The sequence below is a fragment of the Falco rusticolus genome, chromosome 5 (genome assembly GCF_015220075.1).
Source record: "Falco rusticolus isolate bFalRus1 chromosome 5, bFalRus1.pri, whole genome shotgun sequence".
Classification (NCBI taxonomy): Eukaryota; Metazoa; Chordata; class Aves; order Falconiformes; family Falconidae; genus Falco; species Falco rusticolus.
The window spans coordinates 69523265-69541673 of NC_051191.1; the positions used below are offsets into that span (position 1 = coordinate 69523265).

Below are 18409 nucleotides of genomic sequence, written 5' to 3' on the forward strand. Positions count from 1 at the left end.
CACTTGCCCCTGGCATTTCCTACAGTGCTGCCTTTTGGGCAGCTTTGCCTTACTGGTCTCCTGTCCTTAAAGCCAAGTTTCTAGTCCTGCCCTGGCTGAGGCCCGTGCTTGTCCCAGGGATGTTTTGGTGATGCCAAGCTGGGACTGGCATTGCCAGTCACGTCCGTGCTGGTTTTTCTTCTGTAACACGGCTTGGGCTTGAAGCTGTGAGCGGAGAGCAGCACCTTCCTATCAAGTGCAAACAAACCTCAAACATCTTTTGAAGGTATTCTGTGAAACTATTAGTTTTTAGAAGAGAGCTGTTTAGCTCTGTCTCCATGCTGTTTCCCACATGGCCACCTTATATTTTATCAGCTTCAAGTCAGCAGGCTCAGCGCTGTTTGCACCTGCCTGTGGAAATGTGCCCAGGAGTCACCAACGCTTTAGAGACCGTCATAGATAACAAAAACTTCTGACATAAGTGAAGTAAAAAAAATTTAAGAGAAATGCTTTGGAGCTAAATCTACCTAATTTAAAGAAGTCATCAGTGCTGCAAAAACTGACCAAGGGCTTAAAAATACAGGCAAATCGAATGAAGACCTTTGCACAGGCTTAAGAAATACTCTGAGCTAATGACTGTTTTCCTAAATAGGCTAATGACTGAAATTTCTGCAGCTGGTGGGATACAGTTTGATTCAGTATGAAAATGTGCTTTGCTGTGCAGGGATTGCCAGAGCAGGGAATGGGATAATGTTCCTGTTATGGGGGGCATAGGCAGAGTGGAGGCCGAGGAATGAGAAGAGTCCCTCTCATTAGGGAGGCAGCTACATGTCACCGAAGGACAGGAGACATGACAGCTGACTAGAAAGCCAACACATTGTTAATCTACATTAGTTTCTGCAATGAACTGGAGTGAATTTCTTCCCATCCTTGGTTGCAGACCAGCTGTACAGGTACCTCAGCAGTCCCTGTGACCAGGTGTGGAATTATTAGTAAAATTACTAAGTTTTATATGAAAAACTTAGCATTGTTCATCCATTAAGGAAAAGTCTCAAATCTAAGAGCTCTGAGGATGGGACACAGCTGCAGCAGACATGCGAGGAATCCACTAACACAGCAACTCCCTGCAACATACATAGAGAGTGGAGAGGAGTGGAGACTCCGTGGCCGTGCTCCGTGATAACTGGGAAGAAATAGTCCTCCAGAACTGGTAAGCAGCCCATATGGTCCCCTGAGCCAAAAGTTTTTCGAGACCTTGCCAAAGTGCTACCCTTTTGTGAACTTTGCTCATTTTAGTGTCATTTTAATACCAAAACACACCTCCGTCCTGAAGGCTACCCAGCTCCGAGGTGTGACCACTCCTCTTTGAGTCTGAGTCCTCAATTTCTTGTAAACTATACCTTTAAACGTGAAGCGGGAAAAATTTACACCAATCATGATAAAAGGTATGTATGACTACAGTCACTCAAACTCCACCTTGAAGGTAGAAAGGATATAAAAACAGCCAGGGAAATGGGGAATTTTTGGGAGGAGATATCACCGTGAGCAAGTCAAGGGAAACTCCATCTCAGACTGCCTCTGACTACCGGGATTGGCCGGTGGGCTGAGCCTTGCTTCTCCCCCCTTGGGACGCCTTGGGTGAGATTTAGACTAAGCGCTTTTCTTGGGAATCTTAGAAATCTCTCTAGAGAGTTACTCCCTAACATTTATAGCCAGGCTGTATTATTTATAATCTTTTCATGCATTTTATACTTAATAGCGTCATATTTTCCTGTGCTTTCTTGCAGGCACTATCACGATAATCCAAAAAACCTATATATTTGTTGCACAAATAAAACTGTACTCTTTAAGTAGCCAGTCATCAGTTTCTCACTGAACGTGGCTGAACCCCAGAGCGCGGCTGTGCTAGTTCATGAGCATGACCAGACTGAAGGTGCAGACCGCTATTAGTGTATCCAGAATCGTGGTAGTTTAATTTACATATTAAACGTGACTGGACTGGTAGTGGCAAATTGGATACCACTCAGAATTTAAACCTAGCCACACCTAACCTCCCGTTCCGGTGAGGAGAGTTAGAAAGCAAGGGGGTTTATTTTCTGCCAAATTACTCCATCTCTTTTAACGCAACACCAGGACATCAGGTGGATGATCCAGAGAGCCATAGTCATCATCTATCTTTCCTCAATGTAGCTCATTTTTCCCATAGATAAGGAGAAAAAACACGTAAGTGCATCAAATCTCCACATAGCAGCACTGAGCAGTACAACTGCTTGTTAAACCTTTCTTTCACCGCAGAATTCAGGCAGAAGAGGCTCCATCTTTTTGATCTTGGCAATAAAAGGGTTCTCCTTTGGCTTGTCCCAAAGCTGCAGCGATCTGCACACCTCCGTTAAAACCCCTGGACGTGGGGCTGGGGTGCCACGATCCAGGGCCAGCTCTGGCTCTGACTGCTGGGGAAAAGGCCAGGCTGCAGGACGGGGGGCGCAGAGGTCTGTAGTGCGGAGCCGTGTGGGAAGGGTCTGGCTGAGATGGGTGCAAGCAATGCCTCAAGGATGCAAGAGGAAAACTACCCGATGTGAAAAGGTACAAAATCCTAAGGGAAACCTGGTACTGGAGGACAAGAGTTTGGTGCCACTGTGGACCTGTTGTAGGGTGCAGCAGGGTGGACCTTTGGCCACCTGATGGATGCCTGCTGGGGCTCTTTGGGTGTCTGAGCTGGGAGAGCCAAGGGTGCTCGTGCTCAGCCTTGCAGCCTCTCAGGCTTTGCTGACTTTTATCTGTGCTAACTTCAGAACAACAGGTTCATGCTTCAGGTTGTGTATATTCTGTGTGCAGGATCTGCGTGCGGTAACAAGTGCCTGAACCAAGTGACCTGCCCTGGGTCACTGGGCATCTGAGGCGCTGCCTGTTGAAATGTGGGGTTACCCTGGGGTTGGTTTTGCCTGTAACAGGCAAAAAAATGACAGGGAGGGAAAAGGTCACTAATGGCTGGATAAAAATAAATGCTTACCGCTCATATCTTTAAAATGAGTGTTTGCAAAATTGTGGGCAGGGCTCCAAAACTAGATAGCCTGCCAGCTCCTTGTGGCAGGACACAGGAGCCTCCAGGATGGCGTCAAACCCACTCTGCCTAAAAATGAGAGGGCTGGGATTTTCCAGAGTAGGCTGCTATTCCTACTAAGCCTTGTACAACTGGTTGGTTTTTTCAGTTTATGCAGAAGAAGTTTTTGGGTTGTGAACTGTAAAATAATCTAACGTTAAGACAGCATGAAAAAGAAAAAGGCCATAAAGTAACAGGAACACAGCATCGAGTGCTGCGGGCATTTCGGGCGAGCGGGAGTCAGATTCAAATACTCACAGAGTTCAAGATCTGATCCGTTTATTGTACAAACCAGGTAGACTTTTATAAGGCATTCTATAAGCGTGCAATAATGTGGTTGGCTATTTTACAAGCGTATAATAATATGATTGGTTAACAATTGTTTACTGGGAAGATTTCTGTTTCTGCTTTCTCTGGCACGTAGGCTCCTTTCTGCGGTTTCCCAGCTCCTCTTATCACGTCCCGCTGGCCTTGCTTTTGAGCAAACATCTGCAATTTGCTCCTTTTTCTTCATCCCACTGTTCTGGCCGTAACCTCGTCTTATTTCTTCAGTATTTTTCCACTTGCTTCAGAGTTCAGTATAATCATTCAATACAGCAAGAGCCCCAACACCTCCCCCTTTCTTTTTAAATACAGCATTAATACTGCGTTCCACACAGCTCTGAAAACATTGTAAAAGGCAAGGCACTAAAAGTAACAAAAGAATAACAAACAACAATATAGACAGACCTTGTTTCAATAAATCCCTCAACCACCCTCAATTCTTGTTGAGGTAAATAAATTGATACATTTAAACGGTAAATCAACTGTTGCAAAAAATACATATTTTTAACAAGTGTAGTATTCCACCAGGTACAGTTATCACTAAAGCCAAAATTCGTGTCATTATACTTCTTATCTAACCAACCCCAATATGATTGATTTATAGCCGTATAGTTTACTCCCAAAGGCTCAAAAGCTAGTTCAAAGCAGAAACGCATTTCTTGTAGGTGACATCTGAAGCACTTTTTTTTTTTTTATCTTTTTTTTTTTCCTTTTTTTTTTCTCTTTTTTCTTTCTTTTTTTTTCTTTTTTTTCTTTCTTTTTTTTCTTTTTTCTTTTTTTTCTTTTTTTTCTTTCTTTTTTCTTTTTTTTTCCCTTTTTTTTCTTTCTTTTTTTTTTCTTTTTTCTTTTTTTTTCTTTTTTCTTTTTCTTTCTTTTTTTTTCTTTCTTTTTTTCTTTCTTTTTTTTTCTTTTTTCTTTTTTCTTTTTTCTTTTTTCTTTCTTTTTTTTTCTTTTTTCTTTTTTTTTTTTTTTCTCTTTTTTTCTTTCTTTTTTTTTTCTTTTTTTTTTTTTTTTTTTTTTTTTTTTTTGGGGGGGGGGGAGGGGTTTGTAATCAAGTCCGTATTTTTCCTTGAGAAGCTTAAGCTGTTCCTCTTGTTTCAGGAGAGTTTCCAACTCTGATTTGTCGAATAGGTCCGTATTTCCCAAATAAATCATACATTTCCTCCGCTGTGATTTTATACGGCAGGTTCCGAATATAAAGGATCCGATTGACCTCTGGGGGCAGCCAGATGTTAGCTCGCTTGGCCGCTTGCACTGCCATGGCGCCGATCGGAGCGGGGGGGGGGTGGAGGGGGGGTGCCGCCTTGGAGAGAAACCGCGGCCGGGACGGGGCCTGCCGGGCCGCACGCCGCCGCTCGCCGCTTGTTCCTTTTCAGGACACCAGGGTGGTAATTGCGCGACCATACCCCGTACAGCTCGATACGTGCGAGCCAAAGTCTTTACCCCCTTAGTCCCAACTTGCACAGATTCCCATAAGTCCTCTCCTACTTTCTTCCATGTTTCATTATTATATATATCTTGCGTAGAAGCAAGGTAACCACGGCGGCGACTCCAACATAGCAGATCAACTACTGCCTGCCGTGAGACTGGCGTTTCAGTTTTTTCTGCCAGTTTCATCAAATTGTCTACGATTGCTTTTTCCACCACTGATGCAGTGATTCCCATCCTGCTTAAATTCCCTGACTCACCGGTCAGCCGTGCACGTTCCGCCTTTCTTCGGGCGCCCAGCTCTCTCTCCGCTGGCAGCAGGATCCTCGCCGGCTCCGCAGCTTGTAACACGATCCTTAATGAATCTTCCTGACTTTTAACCGATCCTGTCGACCCTCATCGGATCACGTCGGGGGTCACCAGATGCTGCGGGCATTTCGGGCGAGCGGGAGTCAGATTCAAATACTCACAGAGTTCAAGATCTGATCCGTTTATTGTACAAACCAGGTAGACTTTTATAAGGCATTCTATAAGCGTGCAATAATGTGGTTGGCTATTTTACAAGCGTATAATAATATGATTGGTTAACAATTGTTTACTGGGAAGATTTCTGTTTCTGCTTTCTCTGGCACGTAGGCTCCTTTCTGCGGTTTCCCAGCTCCTCTTATCACGTCCCGCTGGCCTTGCTTTTGAGCAAACATCTGCAATTTGCTCCTTTTTCTTCATCCCACTGTTCTGGCCGTAACCTCGTCTTATTTCTTCAGTATTTTTCCACTTGCTTCAGAGTTCAGTATAATCATTCAATACAGCAAGAGCCCCAACAATCGAGGGACAAGACACTCAAAGCCTTTTGGCTTCTGAAAAGTGCCCAAGTACAGAAAATGCTGTGGTAGCTGCTCCAGGAAACACACTTGTACCATAGTGCGCCATTAGTGATCATCAGTTTTGTAGATTAATTAGTTTTGATTTTGAAGTCACGCAGAGCTAACATGGTGGCTGTTGAAAAGATAAAGCTTTATTTCTTCCTTAGCTCTTCTCTCAAGCAGAGGGGAACGCTTAAAAGGACTGTGTTGTCCCTGTAGCTCTTGACAAATCTTGACATCAAAATGCTTCCAAAATTTGTCCTTAACATTTGAATGGAGATATAATCCACTGTCTGCCTATTTTAAATATACCAACAAAATTGGATCAGAATATTTTAAATGTGTTGTACAATCAGATGGTTTGACCTTTGACAAGATACTATCATTATCATGTCCTAGGGATGCTAATATTAATCCCGAGAAACTCAGGGGGATTATAAATAAATGGAAGATGGGATATTCATTTTAGGTTACTTTGCCATTTAAAATATTGTGTAATACAGTAAATTATACTATAGATAAGCCATCATTCAATCTTGGAAGCTTAATGTCAAAGTGAAATATTCTCCATAGGTATGAAGTTCTTTGAGCAGATGAAGAAACCCTAATCAAGATTGAAACACATCTTCAATGAAATGTTAATTCACGTCCTCACTGGGCTGGTACATCCCTATGCTGAGGCTGAAAAGTTTGTAAAATGTATTTTCTGATACTAGAAATTACTTTTGTATGGCAAGGAAGGACTGTGGAGTTGCAGAGTGACCAAGGTGGGAGTGATGGACAACTGAGAAAAAAAGATTACAATACAGCGGTATATGAATTGAGTGAACACTCATTGTGCAGGGGTGGAGACCAAAAGCCACAGAGGAGCTTGAGGTCAACCAGAAGCGCTGTGGCGCAGGGATTTTGATGATAAGCTTGGCCACAAGCACCAGGCAGCTGCGGTGTTGCCATGCATAGGCATTCAGGGAAGTGAAACACACGCTGCCACCCCATGGCTCACGAGGACAAGCTGCAGGCTGTAATGGGGGCAGCAGAGGAGATATATATATATATATATATATATCTCTCTAATATGGGTGCCCAGTGCTGTGGGGGTGAAGCAGTATTGGGAATTTTTTAGCAATAGTCCTTCCTGTGGACAGATTGCTGCTTCCTCCTGAGGCAAATAGCTTTGTGGCTGCTTCTGGTGATGTGTTTAGGAGCAGACAGTGAGACAAGAAAGGGTTCATGGGGCACGTGCAAACTCCTCAAATACCAATTTTCTTGCAGAAAAGCAGACTAGGTGTCATGGCACTATCAAAACTATCAGCTGCAACAACGTCTTTTACCATCACATACCAAAATACTCTTCATGCCAGTCCCTCTGCTGCCTTCTGCTAGTCTCTCCTCACCCAGGCCACACTCTCTCTCTTCTCTCTGCTTCTTCCTCAGCTGCTCTCCTTTCATCGGCTCTCAACCACTTAACAGATCCAGCCACAGCTGCGCCTTATCCACATCGGCCAACCCGCTGCCCCTGAAGCCAGCCCACAGCTGTATATTATCAATGCTAATTAACCCAGCTTCATTCCTCTGCCACTGGGAGGTATACAAATGCTGCAACCTTGGTTAATACAATATGTGTAACTGGCATGGTGAGCTCACTCAAACTCATGTGAGGGGCCCACAATCAGTTTTCCAATTCTTTGAGGGGTGACATACAGGCAAATCCCTGCCTTCTCTTGCTTATTGTTGCACTTCTGCCCATATTTCCCTTGTTCGCAGGTGGGAGGGAGGGGTGAAGCCTATATAAAAAGTTTTGCAAGGGGCTGTAGCCTCTCCTTGCCCCACAGCAGCTGGGAGGGGACCGTCACAGCCACCTACTGTGGAGCTGCTCACCTGTGCCAGGATGCTCATCCTGGGACTGGGGATCTGGCAGGTACCTGCTGGAGCCGGGGACCTCTCCTCATCCCCATGCCTCTGATCAGGCAGGTGACACCAGGAAATTGCTGAGTCACCGAGTTGCTTTTTCAGCAGCTTTCTCTTCAGGTCAGGAAAATGCAGCAAATCCTCTGTGCGGTGTTTCTTGCCTTTTGAAGTATTTCAGGTAGTGCATCCCTGTCCTTCAGGGAATTTTTTAAGAGTGCATGTAGTGAGCTGGTAGAAGAAGATTTTTCTTAGCTATGGAAAGAATTGCATACTACAAAAGTGAAAATCTCTGCCTGGCTTGTTTTTCGTTGGTTTTGCTTTTGGCACTGGGTATTAACGTCCCAGCATATCATGTAGGTGTAATCTTTGACAAGTGCATGTAGATATAGGAACTTAAGTGGCATTGAGTGTTTTGAAAATGGGAATTTACATTAACTCCTTAGAGACTGAGGATAACTTACTTGTATGGCAGCAGATGAGTACGCAGCACTTTGCAGGAAAATAGTTTGGGTAGTTCTTTACCTGCAAATATTACGTAATAGACTTTTGGTAAGAGAGATCTGAAGATATACTGAATTGCAAATGTAAAAGGACTCAGGAAATGAGCTGAAAATTTTAAGAAATTTGAGAAATTTAAGAAAGTGGGCTGCTTAAGAAATAGAAATAAGAAAAAAAAGTGGATTGTCTCTGGATTTGAGACTGGAAACTAAATGCGTTGAATTGCAAGCTTCCAACTCTATGAAACACTGTACAGTCAGGGTAAAAGCATGTTAAATAATTCTTGCTATAGTTTTGGGTCAGCTGCTACTCATCTTGAGAAAACTGATGCACAAATGGGGCTGAGTTTATTTAACCCTTTCATTCTTGATTGGTCTGATGACAAAAGACACTAAGAAGCCTAAAGCAACTAAAGTAAGCTTTAAAAAAACAAAGCGTGCCTTGCATGGGACCTCTTAAGGCACCGACGCGGTGATGGATGAGCTCTCTGAAGGGAACCTGTCAATTTGCTAACAGGAACTGGTTAGGACTAAACAGAAGGAAAATTTTGGACACATCATCCCTGCCACCACAAAAGTCTCTTGTGTTAATGCAATGAAAACGTGGCCCAAATCCACTGTGATTACTTCATCAAAGCTATTTGATTTCAAGGTTCCCACAGCAACTTCAGCTGCAATGCCCTGTGGTTTGGTGTGTCAAAGGGGCCTCTCCTTTACCCAGTCACTCTGACCTGACGTCCTGTTTAGTGAGCACCATGTCAAACGAAGCAATGGATTATTTTTTCTGATAAACATCTCGCATTACAGAGTTTTGTGTAATTACAGGGTATATTGTCACCTTTGCTCTTCACCAACTCCTTCTCCACTCGGAAACAATGCCGATTGCTCCTGCGCAACAGATTTCCCGTGCTGCGGCAGCACCCAGGGGTGAGGTACTCCATACACCTCGCATCTGGCCAGTGTCACCAGTGGCTTGTTTTCCCATGCCACCCTGGGAGCCGCAGCGATCATACGTAGGAAGGGCTGGGATAGAGAAAGGAGCTGCAAAAAGGAAAACCTGTACAACTTTAAACAAGCTATTTGGTTGTGTGTAGCCTTGTGGAAAAAAACACTGCAGTTTCTACGTTTGGGTGGGGTTTTTTAGTTTAGGTGAACCAACCAAGCACCCTTGTATTTGAAATACTTGAAGAAGTGAAATCATTAAAAAAAAAAAAGATGATGGGTGGGGAGGTAATGAAGTTATATGTAGGAAATGGTCACAGTTTTGAATCATGTTTCTGTTTGAAGTGCCATTTTCCAGGATCGGTATCCAGTCATCAAACAACTCTTCAGTGTCTCCAAGCCAAGAATCTGAAGTGATTTACTTTGCTTTTCAATACCAGGCTGTGTATTTTACCCAGGAGGTGGCACTGTCTGTAGTGTTTTGTCATCCCCGCACCTCCACACGCCAACAGGAGCCAGCCTGTTCGCTGCAGGGCCAGCAAGCTTTCCAGAGGTGATTCTTTCCTCATGTCGCCAGCATCTCACACTAAAACTGCTTTTAATTTCTGGGCAGATTAGAACTTATTTCAAGATAGTCTGGTGTCTGAATGTGAATGTTCAGTCCTTAGAAAAGGGCAGATCAGCTCTGGCAACTCAACAGTGACTGATTCCCATGGCTATTTTATTCCAGAAAAATAGTGAAAGCAAAATCCAAACTGGAACACCTCATTATTTGGGGGCTTAAAATCTCCACATGTGGAGAACTGCAAACTGCTTTTTCTGCTGTTTACTAAATTGCTAACTTCTCTTCTTTTTTCCGTCTCCCCCAGTAACAGCAAGAGACAGTGACATTTGCCATCAGTGCTGGGTACTGCCACTTCGATTGTGCCTACCTGTGCCAGGATGAGCGAGGGATCAGGGATGCACCATGAGAAAAAATTGAAGAGGGGGTTGTAAGGCGAGAAAACCTCTTTATTGTAAGGTATGTCCCTGGATAACTTGTCTCACATGATGCCAGCTCTCAGGAGAAAAGGTCCCTATGTGAAAAGTGCCAGGGGATGAAGCTGGTCTGGGAGTTAACTCCTCTCCGCCAGGGCAAAGAGTGTTGTGGATGGAGGGAAGGAAGAGATCAACACTTGGGGGGAGGGGGAAGGCTTGATTTGAGAAGGATTTTTTTATAGTCCATATCCATTGTCAGCCACGGAGACAGGAACTGAGGCAGTGCTCTCAGTTGCCTCTGAGATAGGAAGCAGGGCTATTGTATTCCTGGTCACTCCTGCTGCGCAGCTGGCCTCAGCCTGTCAACTCCTGTATGTTATGTTTTGTTTTGTTTTTTCCCCCCAACAACAATGGTAGGAAAAATAAAGTAACTTCTATCTGCTGGAAGCTGGCGGGTCGATTTTCACCAGTTTTGCTTTTTTTCTTAGTTTTATTGAATTGTTACACGCGTCGTTGGAATTTTAGATGATCTCATTCTCATTTTACTTAACTGATAGTACCGCAAATAAAATAAGGTGCACAAAAGTGGCACTTCCTCAGGATGGGAAGATGTGCCATACTGTGAGCTGCCTCTGTGTCTGTGCCATGTGTCCCCCTGCCAGGGATGCTCAGCAGCTCTGAGGCTAGGAGAGCAGCTCCCAGGCACTGCGTTACCCCTGCAGCTGTGGTCCACCTTCCACGAGAGATCACTGGTGAAGGAGGTGTACCAGAAAACACTTGCTGCCCTCCAGCTGGATTATCTGGATCTCTACCTCATGCACTGGCCCATGGGATTCAAGGTACTGAGACTTCAGTTCCTGGGAGCCATCTGACAGAGCTCTGCCGCTTTTTCCTTTGGGACTAGACATGCCCTTAGTCCTCCCTAATGAGGAGTGTTGTTAAACCTCATCAGGATGTAATGACAAACCTCTGCAGGGAGTGCCCAGGAGGAAAGGTAAAGTTATGGCTGCTTAAGCTATGTCTTGTAGTACAAAAGCCACCTTATTTTACCCTGCACAGCACGTCCATGTCAAAGATCAAGTTACCATCCAGACAACATTCCTCTTAAAGCCTGGGACGTGGCTGTCATTTACTTATCCAGGGTCAAACAGTTGTGAATTACTTAGTTCCTATTTTTCTCTTCTCTCTCTGCCCCAAGGTTAAATAAATTCTCGTTTTCCCATCGTATCACATCCCTGGCCTTCCCTCAGCCTGACTGAAGCACATAAAAGCCTCTGCCCTTCCTCTGCCTGCAGGACGGATTCTCAAGAGGCAGATTTTCTTGAAGATTACTCTGTTCGTACAGATCACGGGTTTTGGCCACCTCTCTCCGCAACACAAACATAAGCCAGAATATCCAGTGTGTCTTTAGCTCCACTCACTCGTAGAATTTCTAAGTAATTTCTTTACTCACGATTTGCCCTACCTGAAACTTGCTTTTCTTTTGTGATGGTAGGCGGGAGAGGAGCTATTTCCTGCAGATGGAAATGGCACCATCATTCCCAGTGGTACAGATTTTCTGGGTACGTGGAAAGTACATTCATTGAGAAGCTGAAAAATTCTTGCTAGTTGGAAATAACAACATGAGAAGCTTCAGGTTTCCACTTTGGGAATAATTCTGAGAGAATGTCCGATGTGAAGTATTCCAGATGGCTGATTTCTCTGTGCCCTCAGGCTCCTTCTTCTGTTACTTTGCCAAGATTGAGGTATTTTTATGCCTACTGCTTACTAAACTGGCTGGGTAGGCATGGCAAGAGGAAATCTTTGAGTGTGTGTGTACCCTGCAGTGGCTTGAGGTGACACATGCTGTCACTTCAGTCCCCACACCACTCCCCGGGCTTTAGCTGTAGCCACGCTCATCCCTGGTTGCACCTGAGCTGTCCAGACCACAGGAAAGCCAACATGTCTGTGCCAGTGTACCCAGAGCATCCAAATTCCACCCCCCCACACCCCCCCGAAAGTACTGGAACTTGTCCAATGTCCTTTGCTAACTCCATGTGTGCAACACAAACAGGCATGAGCACAGGCTGCGTGGGAGGCACGACTTGGGCTCAGGTTCCCGTTTCTCCGTGGCTGATGGTGTGGGCTCCCTTTCCCCTCCATGCCCACCCTGTGCGCGGCATGGCCAGGTCAAAAGAAGACATGAGACTCACGAGAGTCAGAAGAATTTGCTGATGCTTTTTTTCCTTCTGTTAGATGAAGAATAAGGCACATTTTTGTTGCTCATTTGAAAAAAAAAAAAAAAAAGTGGACATTTCAGGCTGCTGGTTATTATAGCAACATAAAAAAATTATTTCTGCTTTGGAAGAGGTGTATCTTCCGCTCTTGAGGCTGGTAGTAGATTATTTTGTCCTGTTTCTATTCTGCTGGAGGTGCCAATTTAATCAGGGCTTTCTAGCTGTTTTATTGTTCGCTAGTGGGAAAGAAAATGGGAGGAGGGGGGGAAGAACAGCACAGCACTGCTTATACTGTACTGCCACTGCTAAATGGGAGATCTCACTGGGGAAATTAATTGGTGTTGATGATCGGGTATCCTGCTCTAGCCCTCCCAGAACAGCGCCTTGTGGAGCTGCTCTGTTCCAAATGTAAAGCTTTTTATTATGGGATAATTATTTTGTTAGCTGAGGAATTATCCTAAACACCCCTTTTATTTATGAGCAGAAGGTCTACCTGGGGACAATATTTCAAAATAGCTGTATTCTACTGAAATAATAATAGCGTTGTAATTGTTAATCTGAATAATGCCATTATTTATTTGTATGATGATACATGGTGTGAGAGCCTGAGTCTTTGACCAGGGTCCCATGGTTCACTGTACTGTACTAACGCCAAATCAAAAGAGGATCCCAGCCATGATGATTTTTACCAGTCAAGTCTTAGTGCAGGCATTTTTTCCATATGAAAAAAAATAAAAGATCTCAATTGAATAGCAAGTCTGATTCTGTAGTGTTTCTAGGCTATGGAAGAGCTGGTGGATGCAGAAATGAAGGCTGTTGGAGTCTCCAGCTTTAACCACAATCAGATAGATCAGCTCCTGAGCAAACCAGGCTTAAGACGCAAGCCTGCAAATAATCAGGGAAACTGTTCTCAAAACTCATCAGTACTGACATCACACCTGTCTGTGGTGTTGCATTTGATAGAACACCTCTGGCAGTAAAATACTTTATAAGTTAAGGCAGTGCTTTTTCATATCTGTGTGGGAATAAACCTGTATTTAGCTAAATTGTAAAGTGACGAAAGATGCAGGGGACACTGTGCCCTTCCTTGTGCAGGAAGCTGCAGTCACACAAGCCTGCAGCCCTCCTGGCTTGGAAGTGCAACCTTCACCTTTCTTTTGACTGCAGCACTGAGTTCGTGTAAGCTGAGAGCTGAGCTCTGCCATGCAGAACGCAGTGGGGCTTACCCTTCCCCGCTCCTACAACCCTAAAGGAAAAAGAACAGACAGGACCAGAGCCAGGCTGCACTGCTGGGGTGAACAGGTAGGGCTGGGTGGCAAGGGAGCTGGGTGCTTCAGCTGGATGTGCACAATCGGCCCTTGGAGCCCAGTGAAAAGAGGACTGTGAGAGCTGCCTGCCTCTGGCAAGAGAAACTAATGTTTGAAGATTGGGTCTTGCTGGAGGCAGGGTTGGGAAGAAGGGGAAAGGATCTCAAACGCTAGCTGATCCTCTTAAAAAACCCACAGCTGCAAAAAGAACCACATTTTCAAAGCTGCTGTGGGGCTTGATAGGTCACCACAGTGATGCTAAAACTTGAAGTATCTTTTGCTTTTGAAGAAACCTTTTTTTTCTTTTTTTCTTTTTTTTTTTTTTTTTTTTTTAGATTGAGAGCCACTCCTATCTTCCTCAGGAAGAGCCTAAGTTTTGATTAAGTTTTGCCAGTCCAAAGGGATCTCTGTCACTGCACATTGTCCCCTTGGAGCACCCAGCTGGCCACGATAAGAACACTTTGTGAGACTTCTTTCTTAGATGTAGACTGGAGCCAATACAGTAAACCAGTCTTAGAATGTGGATAAACCTTCACAGAGTAAAACTGATGTGATTAGAAAAATATTTACTAATTCATTAAAAATGACACATGCACAGAAACCTCTCTCACGCTTATTGTGATATTCAGTCCACTAATTCATACCCATGCTGTTACTGGAGTTTCATATTTAGGAGGAAAAGGAACAACTGGTTGGTGAAAGTAGTGAAGGTAATTCTTAACTGAGCTTGGGCAAGCTTCTTAAATATGCAAGAGAACTTCTGAACTAAAAAAAATAACCAAAAACAAAGCTGTATATGCTTATGCGAATAGCAACCTTGCAGCCCTGCTGAGACAAACGGATTAGGGTTTTAGACCGATGACTTGAAGAAATGTTCCTTTTACTCCAGTCTTCATGGCTTTCCCTGACCTGGAACAGGGTGTTTACCAGAGCAGCTGTGCTTGTGAAGGACATGACAGCTGCCCATTCTGAAGATGAAATTTTCAGGATCTGGAGCAAAGAAATTCCTGGCCTGATCCCAGGCTGGACTGAAACATGTTATAGTTACTGTTATACCAGAAACTACAGACCTCTTCTCATGTGCCAACCTCTGATAAAACAATTAAGAACGAAGGCAGGGATTCGAGCAATAGGAAGATGGTGAATTAAAGTGTGCAAGTTGATGCTTTCTTATAATTTAAATAATATTCATACACTACAGTGCTTGAACGAGAATATAGTGGGCCATTTAACTGCTGAAGCCTGCTTTTTATTTGCACAGGTCCAAGCCTGAGGATATTTCCTGTTCTGATAATTCCCAAATCAAGGAAATTACACTCCAGTACAGCAAAACCCCAACTCAAGTTAATACTGGTCGCAGTATTTTCCCTGGTGACACATATTTTTCCCACTTGTGCTAAAGTAACAATTCACCGAGGTATTGTGGAAAGCTGAGTTCTAGCTGTGTCTCATATGCATTGTAATGCTTTAAAAAATATTATGTCTTAACACTAGTTTTAATGACGGACAGGAGATTACCAATGGCTTTGGGCTTTAATTGGTACACTAGCCACTTCTACACACAGCATCCCTGGTCAATCCTGCGCTCTTGTTCAATGTACTCCCATGCTGTCATCTCAACTTCAGAGACAAATAATCATTAAATGAGCTCATGTAACAATTAGGAAGAGTTTCCTATATTGCTTTTCCTATGTAAGCCATCTGTGATTACCAGTGGAACTGCTCCATGTAACCATGCAGGCACATACAGTTTTCAGCTTTCAGAACACAGGCAGAACTTCTCAGCTGTAACTCCCTATCTGTTCCTGCAGGTGCTTATCCAGCTCCCGATGCAAAGAAATGTGAGTATAATTCCCAAATCCATCACTCCACACCATATTTATGAAAATTTTAAGGTAGAAGTGTACCTTACAAAATTACCGATGGCGTTAAACTTTACACAGAAAAATCCACTCTGCCAGTGGAACAAAGTAATACCTTCATACTTAGAACTGGCAAAACCTTTTGTCTGCCAGATACCATGTAGGTTACTTCTTTATGAATGCAAAAATTTACTTTGAAAGTAAGGAGCCAAGCCTCCTTCATTAGAACACATCAAATAAGAGGGAGTAACTTTTCCACCTTGTGATAGAAATATGATGCAATTAGAGCCCACCAGCCCTGTAACCTTATGACATTTACTGACTGTTCACCACAAACGTGCATCTATTGCATGCTTCCTAGTGCTTCTACAATGCTTTTCCACTTCTGTTTTTGATATTCTTTCTGCAAATGAACTTAAATGTCTTCTTGAAAACTGAACTCACTCGGCTGTTTGGGATCTTTACTCAGGTGTTTGAATTGTCTAAAAAGATGGAAACCTTCCTTGCTTTCAAGAAGTGGTAAGCGAGTAAGTACCTCTTCCTCCTTCCTGTTTTAGCAAGATTGGATTATCATTGCATATCCTCTTAACAGACAGTATTTGCTAGCCTCACTTCAATCGAGAGGGAACCTTAGCCAATACCCAGTCACATTCATATCTGCTGGAATCCAGGACTAGGGTTTATAAGGGCATTGCCTGCCTTGTACAGGTTGGCAGCACTAGGATTTTTGCAGGTACATTGTGTGTTAAGACATCTTGTAATGTATACATACCAAACTGCTGTTTGAAAATCAAAATCAGCTAGAAACTCCAAAATAAGTAAGTGGCAATTTTTTTCTTTCTGTTGGGTTTTTTTTTTTTTGGCTACTTTATATGAGAGACAGTCAGTGTAAACAAACTCCATTTTAAGAACGAGAGTTTTAAGTTTTTTTGAAGTGAAAAGCTGTGCCTATGTATTTGTCAACATTATTAAGGCAGTGTCAGATAACAGAACGGTTAGATACACTTACCAAGATCCGCAATTTACTCTGTTTTCCCAAGTTACTCCCTTATCTAATAGCAGACTTAGCAGTTCACAAGGAGTGGTTCACTATCACAGGGAAGTTTGACAACTTCAGCTAAGCAAAACATACCAGCGACCTTGTTCTTAAAAGATAATTTATATGTGAAGAGCATGAACTTCCACTTCCCTGTGTAAACTAAGCAGACTCATGTTAATGTTTTTATTTTTGGTCACAGTTTCAGTTCTGCAGAACTTTTGTCGGGGGGAAAAAAAAGGTTTTTCTTCTTAGCCTTAAGACTATACCCTTAAAGCTTTTTAATCATACTGCCTTTTTCTAGATGCAAAAAATCACAAGGACTATCCTTTTTTAGAAGACTGTTTAGGCATCATCTTCAGATCCTCCAGGAATCAGGACCATATATCACCATTTCAAGTTTGTAATACTTCACATGTATTGAATCACAATGTAAGCGGAATACGTGTTACACGACAGGACAAAGGTAGCTTACAGGCATTCTGAAGAGTAATCTTGGAGCATGCATGCGTTTGCATCCCTTATATCAACTGCAGTTGATTCAGTTGTTTATTGGTACCTTTGCTCTGCTTTTTTAGCAAAATTCTCAGTTGTAGCCAAATATATATTCTCTTACCATTCAGTAATGATAGTTGAAGTTTAATAAACCTGAATATTTGGGATTTGTGAAAAGCAGTCTTTTATCATAAATCCTGATAAATTTTAGAGAAATTGAGACTCTTAGTGATTGTATTTTTGGACAAAAGGTCAAAACATACGCTATCTTTTAGCTGTTAATGCAAGACAACCCATTTAACATCAGATCTTTATGAGATAAGACAACATGCTGCTTGAGATTCTTAGATCAGTAATTCCAGCGTAACAGAATGAAAGCTCTTTAGAGGACACTGCTGAACTATGTTTGAGGAGCTATTTTCTTAATGAGGTTTCCTATTTATGAACTGCTAAAAACTAATAAACTAGTAGATTTGTATGTTTGGTTTGTATCTACAAGAATACATAAATACTGCCTTTATCAGTAGAATGGCTGTGGTGAAGACTGTGAATCTCTCTCCCAACAAATCCAAAGTCTGATAAAGGAGACATGGATGAATTATTTTGTTTGGCAACTGTCTTGTTTAACAAGCAGAAAAGCTGGGCAGCATTGTAGAAGCCAACAGTGGATTTTCACTCTCTCATACTGCTCCCTAGATACTGTCTGTGTTTTGACTCAAAAGGTGTCACTAGATGTTTTCTCTAGTAAAAAAAAAAAAAAAAAAAGTCAGTGCTACTGCAGCCGATGCATCTGCTGGAGTTTTAACAAGGCACATGTTAATCAAGACTTCTCGCTCTTGAACTCTAACATGCGACTCAAAGCTCCCACAATCACTTTAGGTTCTTCCAGTCCAGTAGAAGAACAATGTGGATCAGCACCGCCTGCAGAGAGGAAGGACAATTGTGTAATTAAGGTTCAGGACTAGGATATACACTTGATGGATATCCTTTTCCAACTGATTTTCTTTGTAGTTGATAAAGGAAATGATGACATATCTTTGAGCTACTTTAGACTTTTGCAAGATATTTGAATAACAAGTGCCCCAGAAATGGCAAAGCAATTTCCATCCAATTAGATCTCCTACAGCAACTCTTCTAAAGAAAGAGGTCTGAAAAGCACATCACCAATTAACAGTTACAGTGCAGTGGTATGGACAGGAAGGTGCCTGTAATAGATAGTTTCTCCCCCCCCCAGACATGCTAAATTGAAAAGGTCAGTTACAGGGTATTATCACAGCCTCAGCTAGAAAGTGAGCTATGTGGAAGGTGCTCTGCTTCCAGGCATTCAGACTGTGGTCAGGTTGTCAATCCACAGCAGCAGGAGCAATACCCACCTAAGGCTGTGGCACAGAGCCAATCTTGACATATTCTCTACTTCATAGGAATTTTCTAACAACATTCCAATTTAATCACAACTATCAGACTTCAAGTTATT

At 42.9% G+C, this 18409-nt stretch overlaps 1 pseudogene; it reads left to right on the forward strand.

The window, feature by feature from the left end:
* The first annotated feature begins 1414 nt into the window (after window positions 1-1414).
* Window positions 1415-18133, forward strand: LOC119148970 (annotated as a pseudogene).
* Window positions 18134-18409: the final 276 nt, after the last annotated feature.